Below are 14,513 nucleotides of genomic sequence, written 5' to 3' on the forward strand. Positions count from 1 at the left end.
TTATACGCAAATGTGTGTCAAGAAGCAGAGGTATTTTAATCGATATTAGAAAGAGAAGGAGAGGTGCAGTATGAACGCACAAGGAAACAAATGATGGGAGGGGGGAGGGAAGGAGAAAGAGTGTATGTATTTTCAGCACGAAATGAAACAGGTGCGATCATACCAGCACAGATGCACCGGATCCCATCAGAACTCTGCAGTTATGTGTGCTTTGCGAAAGTAGTACAAGGATGGGTTACCTCCTGTGAAATTCTCGTGTTGCACCCATTATTTTTTTCAGATGGGTCATTCAATGTTACGCGCTATTGGAACTATGGTCCGCTGGATTATACGCAAATGTGAGTCAAGACACAGAGGCATTTTAATTGATATTAGAATGAGAAGGAGAGGTGAAGTGTGAACGCACCAGGAAACAAATGACGGGAGGGGGAAGAAAGGAGAAGGAGAGTATGTATTTGCAGCGCGATATGAAACAGGTGTTATCATACCAGCACTAATGCACCGGATCTGAACTCCGCAGTTAAGTGTGCTTGGGCGAGAGTAGTACTCGGATGGGTGACCTCCTGGGAAGTCCTCGTGTTGCACCCATTTTTTTTCGGATGGGTCGTTCGACGTTACGCGCGAATGGAATTATGAACCGCTGGTTCATTCGCAAAGGTGAGTCACGGTATCGGGGCATTTTACTTGATATTAGAACGAGAAGGAGAGATGCAGAGTGCACGCACAAGGAAACAAATGACGGAAAAGGGAATGGAATGAGAAAGAGTGCATGTATTTGCAGCGCAGAATGAAACATGAGCGATCATACCAGCACTAATGCAACGGATTCTATAAAAACTCCGCAAGTTAAGGGTGTTTGGGCGAGAGTAGTACTAGGATGGGTGAGCTCTTGCGAAGTCCTTATATTTCACCCATTTTCTTGGGAAGTCCTCGTGTTGCTCCCATTTTTTTGCAGATGATTCTTTCGACGTTACGCGAGACTTGAATTATGGTCCGCAGGTTTATTCGCAAATGTGAGTCACGGCGCCATGACATCTTACTTTATATGTGAACGAGAACGGGAGTTGCAGTGCGCACGCACAAGGAAACAAATAACAGGATGGAGAGAAAAGGAGGAGTGTATGTATTTGTAGCGCGAAATAAAACAGGTTCAATCATACCATCACTAAAGAGCCGGATCCCATCAGAACTCCGCAGTTAAGTGTGCGTGGGTGAGAGTAGTACTCGGATGGGTATATCTTGGGAAGTCCTCGTGTTGCACAAATTTTTTATCAGACGGGTCGTTCGACGTTACGCGCGACTGGAACTATGGTCCGCTGGTTTATTCTCAAATGTGAGTCAAGACGCAGGGGCATTTTAGTTGATATTAGAATGAGAAGGAGAGGTGAAGTATGAACGCACTAGGAAACAAATGACGGGACGGGAAAGAAAGGAGGAGTGTATGCATTTGCAGCACGAAATGAAACAGGTGCGATCATACCAGAACTAATGCACCGGATCTGAACTCCCCAATTAAGTGTGTTTGGGCAAGAGTAGTACTCGGATGGGTGACCTCCTCGGAAGTCCTCGTGTTGCACCCATTTTTTTTCGGATGGGTCGTTCGACGTTACGCGCGAATGGAATTATGAATCGCTGGTTCACTCGCAAAGGTGAGTCACGGTGCCGGGGCATTTTAATTGATATTAGAACGAGAATGAGAGATGCAGAGTGCACGCACAAGGAAACAAATGACGGGAAGGGGGATGGAAAGAGAAAGAGTGCATGTATTTGCAGCGCAGAATGAAACATGAACGATCATACCAGCACTAATGCAACGGATTCTATCAGAACTCTGCAAGTTAAGGGTGCTTGGGCGAGAGTAGTACTAGGATGGGTGACCTCCTGCGAAGTCCTTATATTTCACCCATTTTCTTGGGAAGTCCTCGTGTTGCACCCATTTTTTTGCAGATGATTCTTTAGACATTACGCGCGACTTGAATTATGGTTCGCTGGTTCATTCGCAAAGGTGAGTCACGGTGCCGGGGTATTTTACTTGATATTAGAATGAGAAAGAGAGATGCAGAGTGCACTACACGAGGAAACAAATGACGGGAGGGGGGATGGAAGGAAAAAGAGTGTATGTATTTGCAGCGCAGAATGAATTATGAGCGATTATACCAGCACTAATGTAACAGATTCTATCAGAACTCCACAGTTAAGGGTGCTTGGGCGAGAGTAGTACTACGATGGGTGACCTCCTGCGAAGTCCTTATATTTCACCCATTTTCTTGGGAAGTCCTCGTGTTGCACCCATTTTTTTGCAGATGATTCTTTCGACGTTACGCGTGACTTGAATTATGGTCCGCAGGTTTATTCGTAAATGTGAGTCACGGCGCTGTGACATCTTACTTTATATGTGAACGAGAACGGGAGTTGCAGTGCGCATGCACAAGGAAACAAATAACGGGACGGGGAAGAAAGGAGAAGGAGTGTATGTATTTGCAGCGCGAAATAAAACAGGTTCGATCATACCATCACTAAAGAACCGGATCCCATCAGAACTCCGCAGTTAAGTGTGCTTGGGTGAGAGTAGTACTCGGATGGGTGTATCTTGGGAAGTTCTCGTGTCGCACAAATTTTTTATCAGACGGGTCGTTCGACGTTACGCCCGACTGGAACTATGGTCCGCTGGTTTATACTCAAATGTGAGTCAAGACGCAGGGGCATTTTAGTTGATATTAGAACGAGAAGGAGAGGTGAAGTGTGAACGCACCAGGAAACAAATGACGGGATGGGGAAAAAGGAGGAGTGTATGCATTTGCAGCGCGAAATGAAACAGGTGCGATCATACCAGCACTAATGCACCGGATCCCATCACAACTCCGCAGTTAAGTGTGTTTGGGCGAGAGTAGTACTCGGATGGGTGACCTCTTGGGAAATCCTCTTGTCGAACCAATTTTTTTTCAGACGGGTCGTTCGACGTTACGCGCGACTGGAACTATGGTCCGCTGGTTTATACACAAATGTGAGTCAAGACGCAGAGGCATTTTAATTGATATTAGAACGAGAAGGAGAGGTGAAGATTGAACGCACCAGGAAACAAATGACGGGAGGGGGAAGAAAGGAGAAGGAGTGTATGTATTTGCAGCGTGAAATGAAACAGATGCAATCATACCAGAATTAATGCACCGGATCTGAACTCCCCAATTAAGTGTGCTTGGGCGAGAGTAGTACTCGGATGGGTGACCTCCTCGGAAGTCCTCGTGTTGCACCCATTTTTTTTTGGATGGGTCGTTCGACGTTACACGCGAATGGAATTATGAATTGTTGGATCATTCGCAAAGGTGAGTCACAGTGTCGGGGCATTTTAATTGATATTAGAACGAGAATGAGAGATGCAGAGTGCACGCACAAGAAAACAAATGACGGGAGGGGGGATAGAAGGACAAAGAGTGTATGTATTTGCAGCGCATAATGAAACATGAGTGATCATACTAGCACAAATGCAACGAATTCTATCAGAACTCTGCAAGTTAAGGGTGCTTGGGCGAGAGTAGTACTAGGATGGGTGAGCTCCTGCGAAGTACTTATATTTCACCCATTTTCTTGGGAAGTCCTCGTGTTGCACCTATTTTTTTGCAGATGATTCTTTCGACGTTACGCGCGACTTGAATTATGGTCTGCAGGTTTATTCACAAATGTGAGTCACGGCGGCGTGACATATTAGTTGATATTAGAACGAGAACAGGAGGTGCAGTGCGCACGCACAAGGAAAGAAATGACGGAGGGGAAGAAAGGAGAAGGAGTTTATGTATTTGCAGCGCGAAATTAAACAGGTGCAATCATACCAGCACTAATGCACCGGATCCCATCAGAACTCCGCAGTTAACTGTGCTTGGGCAAGAGTAGTACTCAGATGGGTGACCTCCTGGGAAGTCCTCGTGTCGCACCAATTTTTTTTCAGACGGGTCGTTCGACATTACGCGCGACTGGAACTAGGGTCCGCTGGTTTATACGCAAATGTGAGTCAAGAAGCAGGGGCATTTTAATCGATATTAGAACGAGAATGAGAGGTGCAGTGTGAACGCACAAGGAAACAAATGATGGGAGGGGGGACGGAAGGAGAAGGAGTGTATGTATTTTCAGCACGAAATGAAACAGGTGCGATCATACCAGCACTAATGCAACGGATTCTATCAGAACTCCGAAGTTAAGGGTTCTTTGCCGAAAGTAGTACAAGGATGGGTTAGCTCCTGGGAAGTTCTCATGTTGCACCCATTTTTTTTTTTCAGATGGGTCGTTCGACGTTACTCGCGACTGAAACTATGTTCCGCTGGTTTATACGCAAATGTGAGTCAAGACGCAGGGGCATTTTAATTGATATTAGAACGAGAATGAGAGGTGAAGTGTGAATGCACCATGAAACAAATGACGGAAGGGGGAAGAAAGGAGAAGGAGTGTATGTATTTACATCGCGAAATGAAACAGGTGTGATCATACCAGATCTAATGCATCGAATTCAATTTGAACTCCGCAGTTAAGTGTGCTTGGGCGAGAGTAGTACTCGGATGGTTGACCTCCTGGGAAGTCCTCGTGTTGCACCCATTTTTTTTCGGATGGGTCGTTCGACGTTACGCGCGAATGAAATTATGAACCGCTGGTTCATTCGCAAATGTGAGTCACGGTGTCGGGGCATTTTACTTGATATTAGAACGAGAAGGAGAGATGTAGAGTGCACGCACAAGGAAACAATTGACGGGAGGGGGGATGGAAGGAGAAAGAGTGTATGTATTTGCAGCGCAAAATTAAACATGAGCGATCATACCAGCACTAATGCAACTGATTTCATCAGAACTCCACAAGTTAAGGGTGCTTGGGCGAGAGTAGTACTAGGATGGGTGAGCTCCTACGAAGTCCTTATATATCACCCATTTTCTTGGGAAGTTCTCGTGTTGCACCCATTTTATTTTTCAGATGGATCGTTCAACATTACTCGCGACTAGAACTATGGTCCGCTGGTTTATACGCAAATTTGAGTCACGGCACCGTGGTATTTTACTTGATATTTGAGCGAGAATGGGAGGTGCAGTGCGCACGCTCAAGGAAACAAATGACGGGAGGGGGAAGAAAGGAAAAAGAGTTTATGTATTTGCAGCGCGAAATGAAACAGGTGCGATCATACCAGCACTAATGCACCAGATATGAACTCCGTAGTTAAGTGTGCTTGGGCAAGAGTAGTACTCGGATTGGTGACCTCCTGGGAAGTCCTCGTGTTGCACCCATTTTTTTCTGATGGGTCGTTCAACGTTACGCGCGAATGGAATTATGAATCGCTGGTTCATTCACAAAGTTGAGTCACAGTGTCGGGGCATTTTACTTGATATTAGAACGAGAAGTAGAGATGCACAGCGCACGCACAAGGAAACAAGTTACAGGAGGGAGGATGGAGGGAGAAAGAGTGTATGTATGTGCAGCGCAGAATGAAACATGAGCGATCATACCAGCATTAATGCAACGGATTCTATCAGAACTCCGCGGTTAAGGGTGCTTGGGCGAGCGTAGTACTAGGATGGGTGACCTCCTACGAAGTCCTTATATTTCACCCATTTTATTTGGAAGTCCTCGTGTTGCACCCATTTTTTTGCAGATGATTGTTTCGACGTTACGCGCGACTTGAACTATGGTCCGCAGGTTTATTCGCAAATGTGAGTCACGGCGCAGTGGCATTTTACTTGATATTAGAACGAGAACGGGAGGTCCAGTGCCCACGCACCAGGAAACAAATAATGGGAGGGGGAGGGAAGAAGAAGGAGTGTATGTATTTTCAGCACGAAATGAAACAAGTGCGATCATACCAGCACAAATGCACCGGATCCCATCAGAACTCCGCAGCTAAGTGTTCTATGGCGAAAGTAGTACAAGGATGGGTTACCTCCTGGGAAGTTCTCGTTTTGCACCCATATTTTTTTTTTCAGATGGGCCGTTCGACGTTACGCGCGACTGGAACTATGGTCCGCTGGTTTATATGCAGATGTGAGTCAAGAAGCAGGGGCATTTAAATTTATATTAGAACGAGAAGGAGAGGTGAAGTGTGAAAGCAACAGCAAACAAATGACAGGAGGGGGATGAAAGGAGAAGGAGTGTTTGTATTTGCAGCGCGAAATGAAACAGGTGCGATCATACCAGCACTAATGCACAGGTTCCCATAAGAACTCCACAGTTAAGTGTGCTTGGGCGAGAGTAGTACTCGAATGAGTTACCACCTGGGAAGTCCTCGTGTTGCACCCTTTTTTTTTCGATGCATCGTTCGACGTTACGCGCGAATGAAATTATGAACAGCTGGTTCATTCGCAAAGGTGAGTCACGGTGCCAGGATATTTTACTTGATTTTAGAATGAGAAGGAGAGATGCAGAGTGCACGCACAAGGAACTAAATGACGGGAGGGGGGATGGAAGGAGAATGAGTGTATGTATTTGCAGCGCAGAATGAAACATGAGCGATCATACCAGCACTAATGCAACGGATTCTATCAGAACTCCACAGTTGAGGGTGCTTGGGCGAGAGTAACACTACGATGGGTGACCTCTTGCGAAGTCCTTATATTTCACCCATTTTCTTGGGAAGTCCTCGTGTTGCACCCATTTTTTTGCAATTTATTCTTTCGACGTTACGCGCGACTTGATATATGGTCCGTAGGTTTTTTCACAAATGTGAGTCACGGCACCATAGCATTTTACTTGATATTAGAACGAGAACGGGAGGTGCAGTGCGCACAAACAAGGAAACAAATGACGGGAGGGGGAAGAAAGGAGAAGGAGTGTATGTATTTGAAGCGCAAAATTAAACTGGTGCGATCATACCAGCACTAATGCACCGGATCCCATCAGAATTCTGCAGTTAAGTGTGCTTGGGTGAGAGTAGTACTCAGATGGGTGACCTCCTTGGAAGTCCTCGTGTCGCACCTATTTTTTTCAGACGGGTCGTTCGACGTTACGCGCGACTGGAACTATGGTCCGCTTATTTATACGCAAATGTGAGTCAAGAATGAGGGGCTTTTTAATCGATATTAGAATGAGAAGGAGAGGTGCAGTGTGAACGCACAAGGAAACAAATGATGGGAGGGGCGGGAAGGAGAAGGAGTGTATGTATTTTCAGCACGAAATGAAACAGGTGCGATCATACCAGCCCAAAGGCACCGGATCCCATCAGAACTCTACAGTTAAGTGTGTTTTGGCGAAAGTAGTACAAGGATGGGTTACCTCCTGGGAAGTTCTCGTGATGCACTCTTTTTTTTTCAGATGGGTCGTTCGATGTTACACGCGACTGGAACTATGGTCTGCTGGTTTATACCCAAATGTGAGTCAAGACGCATGAGCATTTTAATTGATATTAGAACGAGAAGGAGAGGTGAAGTGTGAACGCACTAGGAAACAAATGACGGGAGGGGGAAAAAAGGAGGAGTGTTTATATTTGCAGCGCGAAATGAAACAGGTGCGATCACACGAGCACTAATGCACCGGATCTGAACTCCGCAGTTAAGTGTGCTTGGGCGAGAGTAGTACTCGGATGGGTGACCTCCTCGGAAGTCCTCGTGTTGCACCCCTTTTTTTTCAGATGCACTAATGCACCGGATTCAATCAGAGCTCCGCAGTTAAGTGTGCTTGGGCGAAAGTAGTACTCGAATGGGTGACCTCCTCGGAAGTCCTCGTGTTGCACAAATTTTTTTCGGATGGGTCGTTTGACGTTACGCACGAATGGAATTATGAACTGCTGGTTCGATCGCAAAGGTGAGTCACGGTGCCAGGGCATTTTACTTGATATTAGAACGAGAATGATAGATGCAGAGTGCACACACAAGGAAACAAATGATGGGAGGGGGGATGGAAGGAGAAAGAGTGTATGTATTTGCAGCGCAGAATGAAACATGAGCGATCATACCAGCACTAATGCAACGGATTCTATTAGAACTCCGCAAGTTAAGGGTTCTTGGGCGAGAGTAGTATTAGGATAGGTCACCTCCTTCGAAGTCCTTATATTTCACCTATTTTCTTGGGAAGTCCTCGTGTTGCGCCCATTTTTTTGTAGATGATTGTTTCGAGGTTACGCGCGACTTGAATTATGGTCCGCAGGTTTATTCGCAAATGTGAGTCACGGCGCCGTGGCATTTTACTTGATATTAGAACGAGAACGGGAGGTGCAGTTCACACACACAAGAAAACAAATGACGGGAGGAGGAAGAAAGGAGAAGGAGTGTATGTATTTGCAGCACGAACTTAAAAAGGTGCGATCATACCAGTACTAATGCTCCGGATCCCATCAGAACTCCGCAGCTAAGCGTGCTCGGGTGAGACTAGTACTCGGATGGGTGACCTCCTGGGAAGTCCTCGTGTTGCACCCATTTTTTTTCGGATGGGTCATTCGACATTACACGCTAATAGAATTATGAACCACTGGTTCATTCGCAAAGGTGAGTCATGGTGCCGGGGCATTTTACTTGATATTAGAAGGAGAAAGAGTGTATGTATTTGCAGCGCAAAATAAAACATGAGCGATCATACCAGAACTAATGCAACGGATTCTATCAGAACTCTGCAGTTATGGGTGCTTGGGCGAGAGTAGTACTAGGATGGGTGACCACCTACGAAGTCCTTATATTTCACCCATTTTCTTGGGAAGTCCTCGTGTTGCACCCATTTTTTTGCAGATGATTCTTTCGATGTTACGTGCGACTTGAATTATGGTCCGCAGGTTATATTCGCAAATGTGAGTCACGGCACCGTGACATTTTACTTAATATTAGAACGAGAATGGGAGGTGCGATGCGCACACACAAGGAAATAAATTACGGGAGAGGAAAGAAAGGGGAAGGAGTGTATGTATTTACAGCATTAAAGTAAACCGGTACGATCATACCAGCACTAATGCACCTGATCCCGTCAGAACTCCGCAGTTAAGTGTGTTTGGGCGAGAGTAATACTCGGATGGGTGACCTCCTGGGAAGTCCTCGTGTTGCACCAATTTTTTTGCAGATGATTCTTTCAACGTTACGCGCGACTTGAATTATGGTCCGCAGGTTTATTAGCAAATGTTAGTCACGGCGCCGTTGCATTTTACTTTATATTTAAACGAGAAAGGGAGGTGCAGTGCGCACGCACAAGAAACAAATGACAGGAGGGGGAAGAAAGGAAAAGGAGAGTATGTATTTGCAGCGCGAAATTAAACTGGTGCGATCATACCAGCACTAATGCACCGGATCCCATCAAAACTCTGCAGTTAAGTGTGCTTGGGCGAGAGTAGTACTCGGATGGGTGACCTCCTTAGAAGTCCTCGTGATGCACCCATTTTTTTTCGAATGGGTCATTCGACGTTACGGGCGAATGAAATTATGAACCACTAAGTCATTCGCAAAGGTGAGTCACGGTGCCGGGGCATTTTACTTTATATTAGAACGAGAAGGAGAGATGCAGAGTGCACGCACAAGGAAACAAATGACGGGAGGGGGGATGGAAGGAGAAAGAGTGTATGTATTTACAGCGCAGAATGAAACATGAGCGATCATACCAGAACTAATGCAACGGATTCTATCAAAACTCCGCAAGTTAAGTGTGCTTGGGCGAGAGTAGTACTAGGATGGGTGACCACCTGCGAAGTCCTTATATTTCACCCATTTTCTTGGAAAGTCTTCGTGTTGCACCCATTTTTTTGCAAATGATTCTTTCGATGTTACGCGCGACTTGAATTATGGTCCGCAGGTTATATTCGCAAATGTGAGTCACGGCGCCGTGGCATTTTACTTGATATTAGAACGAGAACGGGAGGTGCGATGCGCACACACAAGGAAACAAATTACGGGAGGGGGAAGAAAGGAGAAAGAGTGTATGTATTTGCAGCATTAAAGTAAACCGGTGCGATCATACCAGCACTAATGCACCTGATCCCATTAGAACTCCGCAATTAAGTGTGCTTGGGCGAGAGTAGTACTCGGATGGGTGACCTCTTAGGAAGTCCTCGTGTTGCACCAATTTTTTTGCAGATGATTCTTTCAACGTTACGCGCGACTTGAATTATGCAACAGATTCTATCAGAACTCCGCAGTTGTGGGTGCTTGGGCGAGAGTAGTACTAGGATGGGTGACCACCTGCGAAATCCTTATATTTCACCCATTTTCTTGGGAAGTCCTCGTGTTGCACCCATTTTTTTGCAGATTATTCTCTCGACGTTACGCGCGACTTGAATTATGCTCCGTAGGTTTATTCGCAAATGTGAGTCATGGCGCCGTGGCATTTTACTTGATATTAGAACGAGAACGGGAGGTACAGTGCACACGCACAAGGAAACAAATGACGGGAGGGGGAGGAAAGGAGAAGGAGTGTATGTATTTGCAGCGCGAAATTAAATAGGTGCGATCATACTAGCACTTATGCACGGGATCCCATCAGGACTCCGCAGTTAAGTGTGCTTTGGCGAGAGTAGTACTCGGATGGGTGACCTTCTGGGAAGTCCTCGTGTTGCACCCATTTTTTTTTGGATGGGTTGTTCGACGTTATGCAGGAGTGGAATTATGAACCATTGGTTCCTTCGCAAAGGTGAGTTACGATGTCGGGGCATTTTACTTGATATTAGAACAAGAAGGAGAGATGCAAAGTGCATGCACAAGGAAACAAATGACGTGAGGGGGGATGGAAGGAGAAAGAGTGTATGTATTTGCAGTGCAGAATGAAACATGAGCGATCATACCAGCACTAATGCAACGGATTCTATCAGAACTCTGCAAGTTAAGGGTGCTTGGGCGAGAGTAGTACTATGATGGGTGACCTCCTACGAAGTCCTCGTAATGCACCAATTTTTTTTCATACGGGTCGTTCGACGTAACGCGCGACTGAAACTATGGTCCACTTGTTTATACGTAAATGTGAGTCAAGACACAGGGGCATTTTAATTGATATTAGAACGAGAATGAGAGGTGAAGTGTGAACGCACCAAGAAACAAATGATGGGAGGGGGAAGAAAGGAGAAGGAGTGTTTCTATTTGCAGCGCGAAATGAAACAGGTCCGATCATACGAGCACTAATGCACCGGATCTGAACTCCGCAGTTAAGTGTGCTTGGGCGAGAGTAGTACTCGGATGGGTGACCTCCTGGGAAGTCCTTGTGTTGCACCAATTTTTTTTCGTATGCGTCGTTTAACGTTACACGCGAATAGAATTATGAACCGCTGGTTTATTCGCAAAGGTGAGTCACGGTGCCAGGGCATTTTACATGATATTAGAACGAGAAGGAGAGATGCAGAGTGCGCGCACAAGGAAACAAATGACGGGAGGGGGGATAGAAGGAGAAAAAGTGTATGTATTTGCAGCGCATAATGAAACATGAGCGATTATACCAGCACTAATGCAACGGATTCTATCAGAACTCTGCAAGTTACGGGTGCTTGGGCAAGAGTAGTACTAGGTTGGGTGAGCTCCTGCGAAGTCCTTATATTTCACCCATTTTCTTGGAAAGTCCTCGTGTTGCACCAATTTTTTTGCATATGACTCTTTCGACGTTACGCGCGACTTGAAATATGATCCGCAGGTTTATTCGCAAATGTGAGTCACGGCGCTGTGTCATTTTGCTTGATATTAGAACGAGAACGAGAGGTGTAGTGTGCACGCACAAGGAAATAGATGACGGGAGGGGAAGAAAGGAGAAGGAGTTTATGTAATTGCAGCACGAAATTAAACAGTTACGATCATACCAACGATCCCATCAGAACTCCGCAGTTAACTGTGCTTGGGTGAGAGTAGTACTCGGATGGGTGACCACCTGGGAAGTCCTCGTGTCGCACCAATTTTTTTTCAGACGAGTCGTTCGACGTTACGCGCGACTGGAACTAGAGTCCGCTGGTTTATACGCAAATGTGAGTCAAGAAGCAGGGGCATTTTAATCGATATTAGAACGAGAATGAGAGGTGCAGTGTGAACGCACAAGGAAACAAATGATGGGTGGGGGGAGGGAAGGAGAAGGAGTGTATGTATTTTCAGCACGAAATGAAACATGTGCGATCATACCAGCACAAATGCACCAGATCTCATCAGAACTCCGCAGTTAAGTGTGCTTTGGCGAAAGTCGTACAAGGATGGGTTACCTTCTGGGAAGTTCTCGTGTTGCACCCTTTTTTTTTCAGATGGGCCATTCGACTTTACGCGGGACTGGAACTATGGTCCGCTGGTTTATACGCAAATGTGAGTCAAGACGCAGGGGCATTTTAATTGATATTTGAATGAGAAAGAGAGGTGAAATGTGAACGTACCGGGAAACAAATGACGGGAGGGGGAAGAAAAAATAAGGATTGTATGTATTTGCAGCGCGAAATGAAACAGGTGTGATCATATGAGCACTAATGTACCCAATCAAATCAGAACTCCGCAGTTAAGTATGGTTGGGCGAGAGTAGTACTCGGATGGGTGACCTCTTGGGAAGTCCTCGTGTTGCACCCATTTTTTTTCCGATGGGTCGTTCGACGTTACGCGCGAATGGAATTATGAACCGCTGGTATATTCGCAAAGGTGAGTCACGGTGCCGAGGCATTTTACTTGATATTAGAACGAGAAGGAGAGATGCAGAGTGCACGCACAAGGAAACAAATGACGGGAGGGGGATGGAAGGAGAAAGAGTGTATGTATTTGCAGCGCAGAATGAAACATGAGCGATCATACCAGCACTAATGCAACGGATTCTATCAGAACTCTACAAGTTAAGGGTGCTTGGGCGAGAGTTGTACTAGGATTGGTGACCTCCTACGAAGTCCTTATATTTCACCCATTTTCTTGGGAAGTCCTCGTGTTGCACCCATTTTTTTATCGATGATTCTTTTGAAGTTCCGCGCGACTTGAATTATGGTCCGCAGGTTTATTCGCAAATGTGAGTCACGGCGCCGTGGCATTTTACTTGATATTTGAATGAGAACGGGAGGTGCAGTGCGCACGCACAAGGAAATAAATGACGGGATGGGGAAGAAAGAAGGAGTGTATGTATTTGCAGCTCGAAATTAAACAGGTGCGATCATACCAGCACTAATGCACAGGATCCCATCAGAACTCCGCAGTTAAGTGTGCTTGGGCGAGAGTAGTACTCGGATGTGTGACCTCTTGGGAAGTCCTCGTGTAGCACCAATTTTTTTTCAGACGGGTCGTTCGACGTTAGGTGCGACTGGAACTATGGTCCGCTGGTTTATACGGAAATATGAGTCAAGAAACAGGGGCATTTTAATCGATATTAGAACGAGAAGAAGAGGTGCAGTGTGAATGCACAAGAAAACAAATGATGGGAAGGGGGAGGGAAGGAGAAGGAGTGTATGTATTTTAAGCTCGAAATAAAACAGGTGCAATCATACCAACACAAATACACCAGATCCAATCAGAACTTCGCAGTTAAGTGTCCTTTGGCGAAAGTAGCACAAGGAGGGGATACCTCCTGGTAAATTCTCGTGTTGCACCCATTTTTTTTTTCAGATGGGTCGTTCGACGTTACGCGCGACTTGAACTATGGTTCGCTGGTTTATACGCAAATGTGATTCAAGACGCAGTGGCATTTTAATTGATATTAGAACAAGAAGGAGAGGTGAAGTGTGAACGCACCAGGAAACAAATGACGGGAGGGGAAAGAAAGGAGAATGAGTGTATGTATTTGAAGCGCGAAATGAAACATATGCAATCATACCAGCACTAATGCACCGAATCCCATCAGAACTCCGCAGTCAAGTGTACTTGGGCGAGAGTAGTACTCGGATGGGTGTCCTCCTGGGAAGTCCTCGTGTTGCACCTATTTTTTTTCGGATGGGTCGTTCAACGTTACGCGCGAATGGAATTATGAACCGCTGGTTCATTCGCAAAGGTGAGTCATGGTGCTGGGAGATTTTACTTGATATTTGAACGAGAAGGAGAGATGCAGAGTGCACGCACAAGGAAATAAATGACGGGAGGGGGGATAGAAGGAGAAAGAGTGTATGTATTTGGAGCACAGAATGAAACATGAGCAATCATACCAGCACTAATGTAACGGATTCTATCATAACTCCGCAAGTTAAGGGTGCTTTGACGAGAGTAGTACTAGGATGGGTGACCTCCTGCGAAGTCCTTATATTTCACCCATTTTTTTGCAGATGATTCTTTCGACGTTACGCACGACTTGAATTATAGTCCGCAGGTTTATTCGCAAATGTTAGTCACGGCGCCGTGACATTTTACTTGATATTAGAAGGAGAACGAGAGGTGCAATGCGCACGCACAAGGAAACAAATGACGGGAAGGGGAAGAAAGGAGAAGGAATGTATGTATTTGCAGCGCTAAATTAAACAAGTGCGATCATATTAGCACTAATGCACCGGATCCCATCAGAACTCCGTAGTTAATTGTGCTTGGGCGAGACTAGTACTCAGATGGGTGACCTCTTGGGAAGTCCTCGTGTCGTACAAATTTTTTTTCAGACGGGTCGTTCGACGTTACGCGCGACTGGAACTATGGTCCGCTGGTTTATACGCAAATGTGAGTCAA

At 45.8% G+C, this 14,513-nt stretch overlaps 20 pseudogenes; all 20 read left to right on the forward strand.

Annotated features, from left to right (window-relative positions):
- Positions 1–149: 149 nt before the first annotated feature.
- LOC148251951 (5S ribosomal RNA) lies at positions 150–267 on the forward strand (annotated as a pseudogene).
- Positions 268–474: 207 nt separating this feature from the next.
- LOC148251952 (5S ribosomal RNA) lies at positions 475–588 on the forward strand (annotated as a pseudogene).
- A 2,228-nt stretch (positions 589–2,816) lies between these two features.
- Positions 2,817–2,935, forward strand: LOC148251953 (5S ribosomal RNA; annotated as a pseudogene).
- An 878-nt stretch (positions 2,936–3,813) lies between these two features.
- Positions 3,814–3,932, forward strand: LOC148251954 (5S ribosomal RNA; annotated as a pseudogene).
- Positions 3,933–4,465: 533 nt separating this feature from the next.
- LOC148251955 (5S ribosomal RNA) lies at positions 4,466–4,584 on the forward strand (annotated as a pseudogene).
- Positions 4,585–5,820: 1,236 nt separating this feature from the next.
- LOC148251956 (5S ribosomal RNA) lies at positions 5,821–5,939 on the forward strand (annotated as a pseudogene).
- Positions 5,940–6,148: 209 nt separating this feature from the next.
- LOC148251957 (5S ribosomal RNA) lies at positions 6,149–6,267 on the forward strand (annotated as a pseudogene).
- A 559-nt stretch (positions 6,268–6,826) lies between these two features.
- On the forward strand, positions 6,827–6,945 carry LOC148251958 (5S ribosomal RNA; annotated as a pseudogene).
- A 203-nt stretch (positions 6,946–7,148) lies between these two features.
- Positions 7,149–7,267, forward strand: LOC148251959 (5S ribosomal RNA; annotated as a pseudogene).
- Positions 7,268–7,469: 202 nt separating this feature from the next.
- Positions 7,470–7,583, forward strand: LOC148251960 (5S ribosomal RNA; annotated as a pseudogene).
- Positions 7,584–8,259: 676 nt separating this feature from the next.
- On the forward strand, positions 8,260–8,378 carry LOC148251961 (5S ribosomal RNA; annotated as a pseudogene).
- A 501-nt stretch (positions 8,379–8,879) lies between these two features.
- Positions 8,880–8,998, forward strand: LOC148251962 (5S ribosomal RNA; annotated as a pseudogene).
- Positions 8,999–9,202: 204 nt separating this feature from the next.
- On the forward strand, positions 9,203–9,321 carry LOC148251963 (5S ribosomal RNA; annotated as a pseudogene).
- Positions 9,322–9,883: 562 nt separating this feature from the next.
- Positions 9,884–10,002, forward strand: LOC148251964 (5S ribosomal RNA; annotated as a pseudogene).
- A 376-nt stretch (positions 10,003–10,378) lies between these two features.
- On the forward strand, positions 10,379–10,497 carry LOC148251965 (5S ribosomal RNA; annotated as a pseudogene).
- A 531-nt stretch (positions 10,498–11,028) lies between these two features.
- On the forward strand, positions 11,029–11,142 carry LOC148251966 (5S ribosomal RNA; annotated as a pseudogene).
- An 873-nt stretch (positions 11,143–12,015) lies between these two features.
- Positions 12,016–12,134, forward strand: LOC148251967 (5S ribosomal RNA; annotated as a pseudogene).
- Positions 12,135–13,015: 881 nt separating this feature from the next.
- Positions 13,016–13,134, forward strand: LOC148251968 (5S ribosomal RNA; annotated as a pseudogene).
- A 532-nt stretch (positions 13,135–13,666) lies between these two features.
- Positions 13,667–13,785, forward strand: LOC148251969 (5S ribosomal RNA; annotated as a pseudogene).
- Positions 13,786–14,316: 531 nt separating this feature from the next.
- On the forward strand, positions 14,317–14,435 carry LOC148251970 (5S ribosomal RNA; annotated as a pseudogene).
- The last annotated feature ends 78 nt before the right edge of the window (positions 14,436–14,513 follow it).

The sequence above is a fragment of the Carica papaya genome, chromosome 8 (assembly GCF_054855325.1).
Source record: "Carica papaya isolate Zhongbai chromosome 8, ASM5485532v1, whole genome shotgun sequence".
Lineage (NCBI taxonomy): Eukaryota > Viridiplantae > Streptophyta > Magnoliopsida > Brassicales > Caricaceae > Carica > Carica papaya.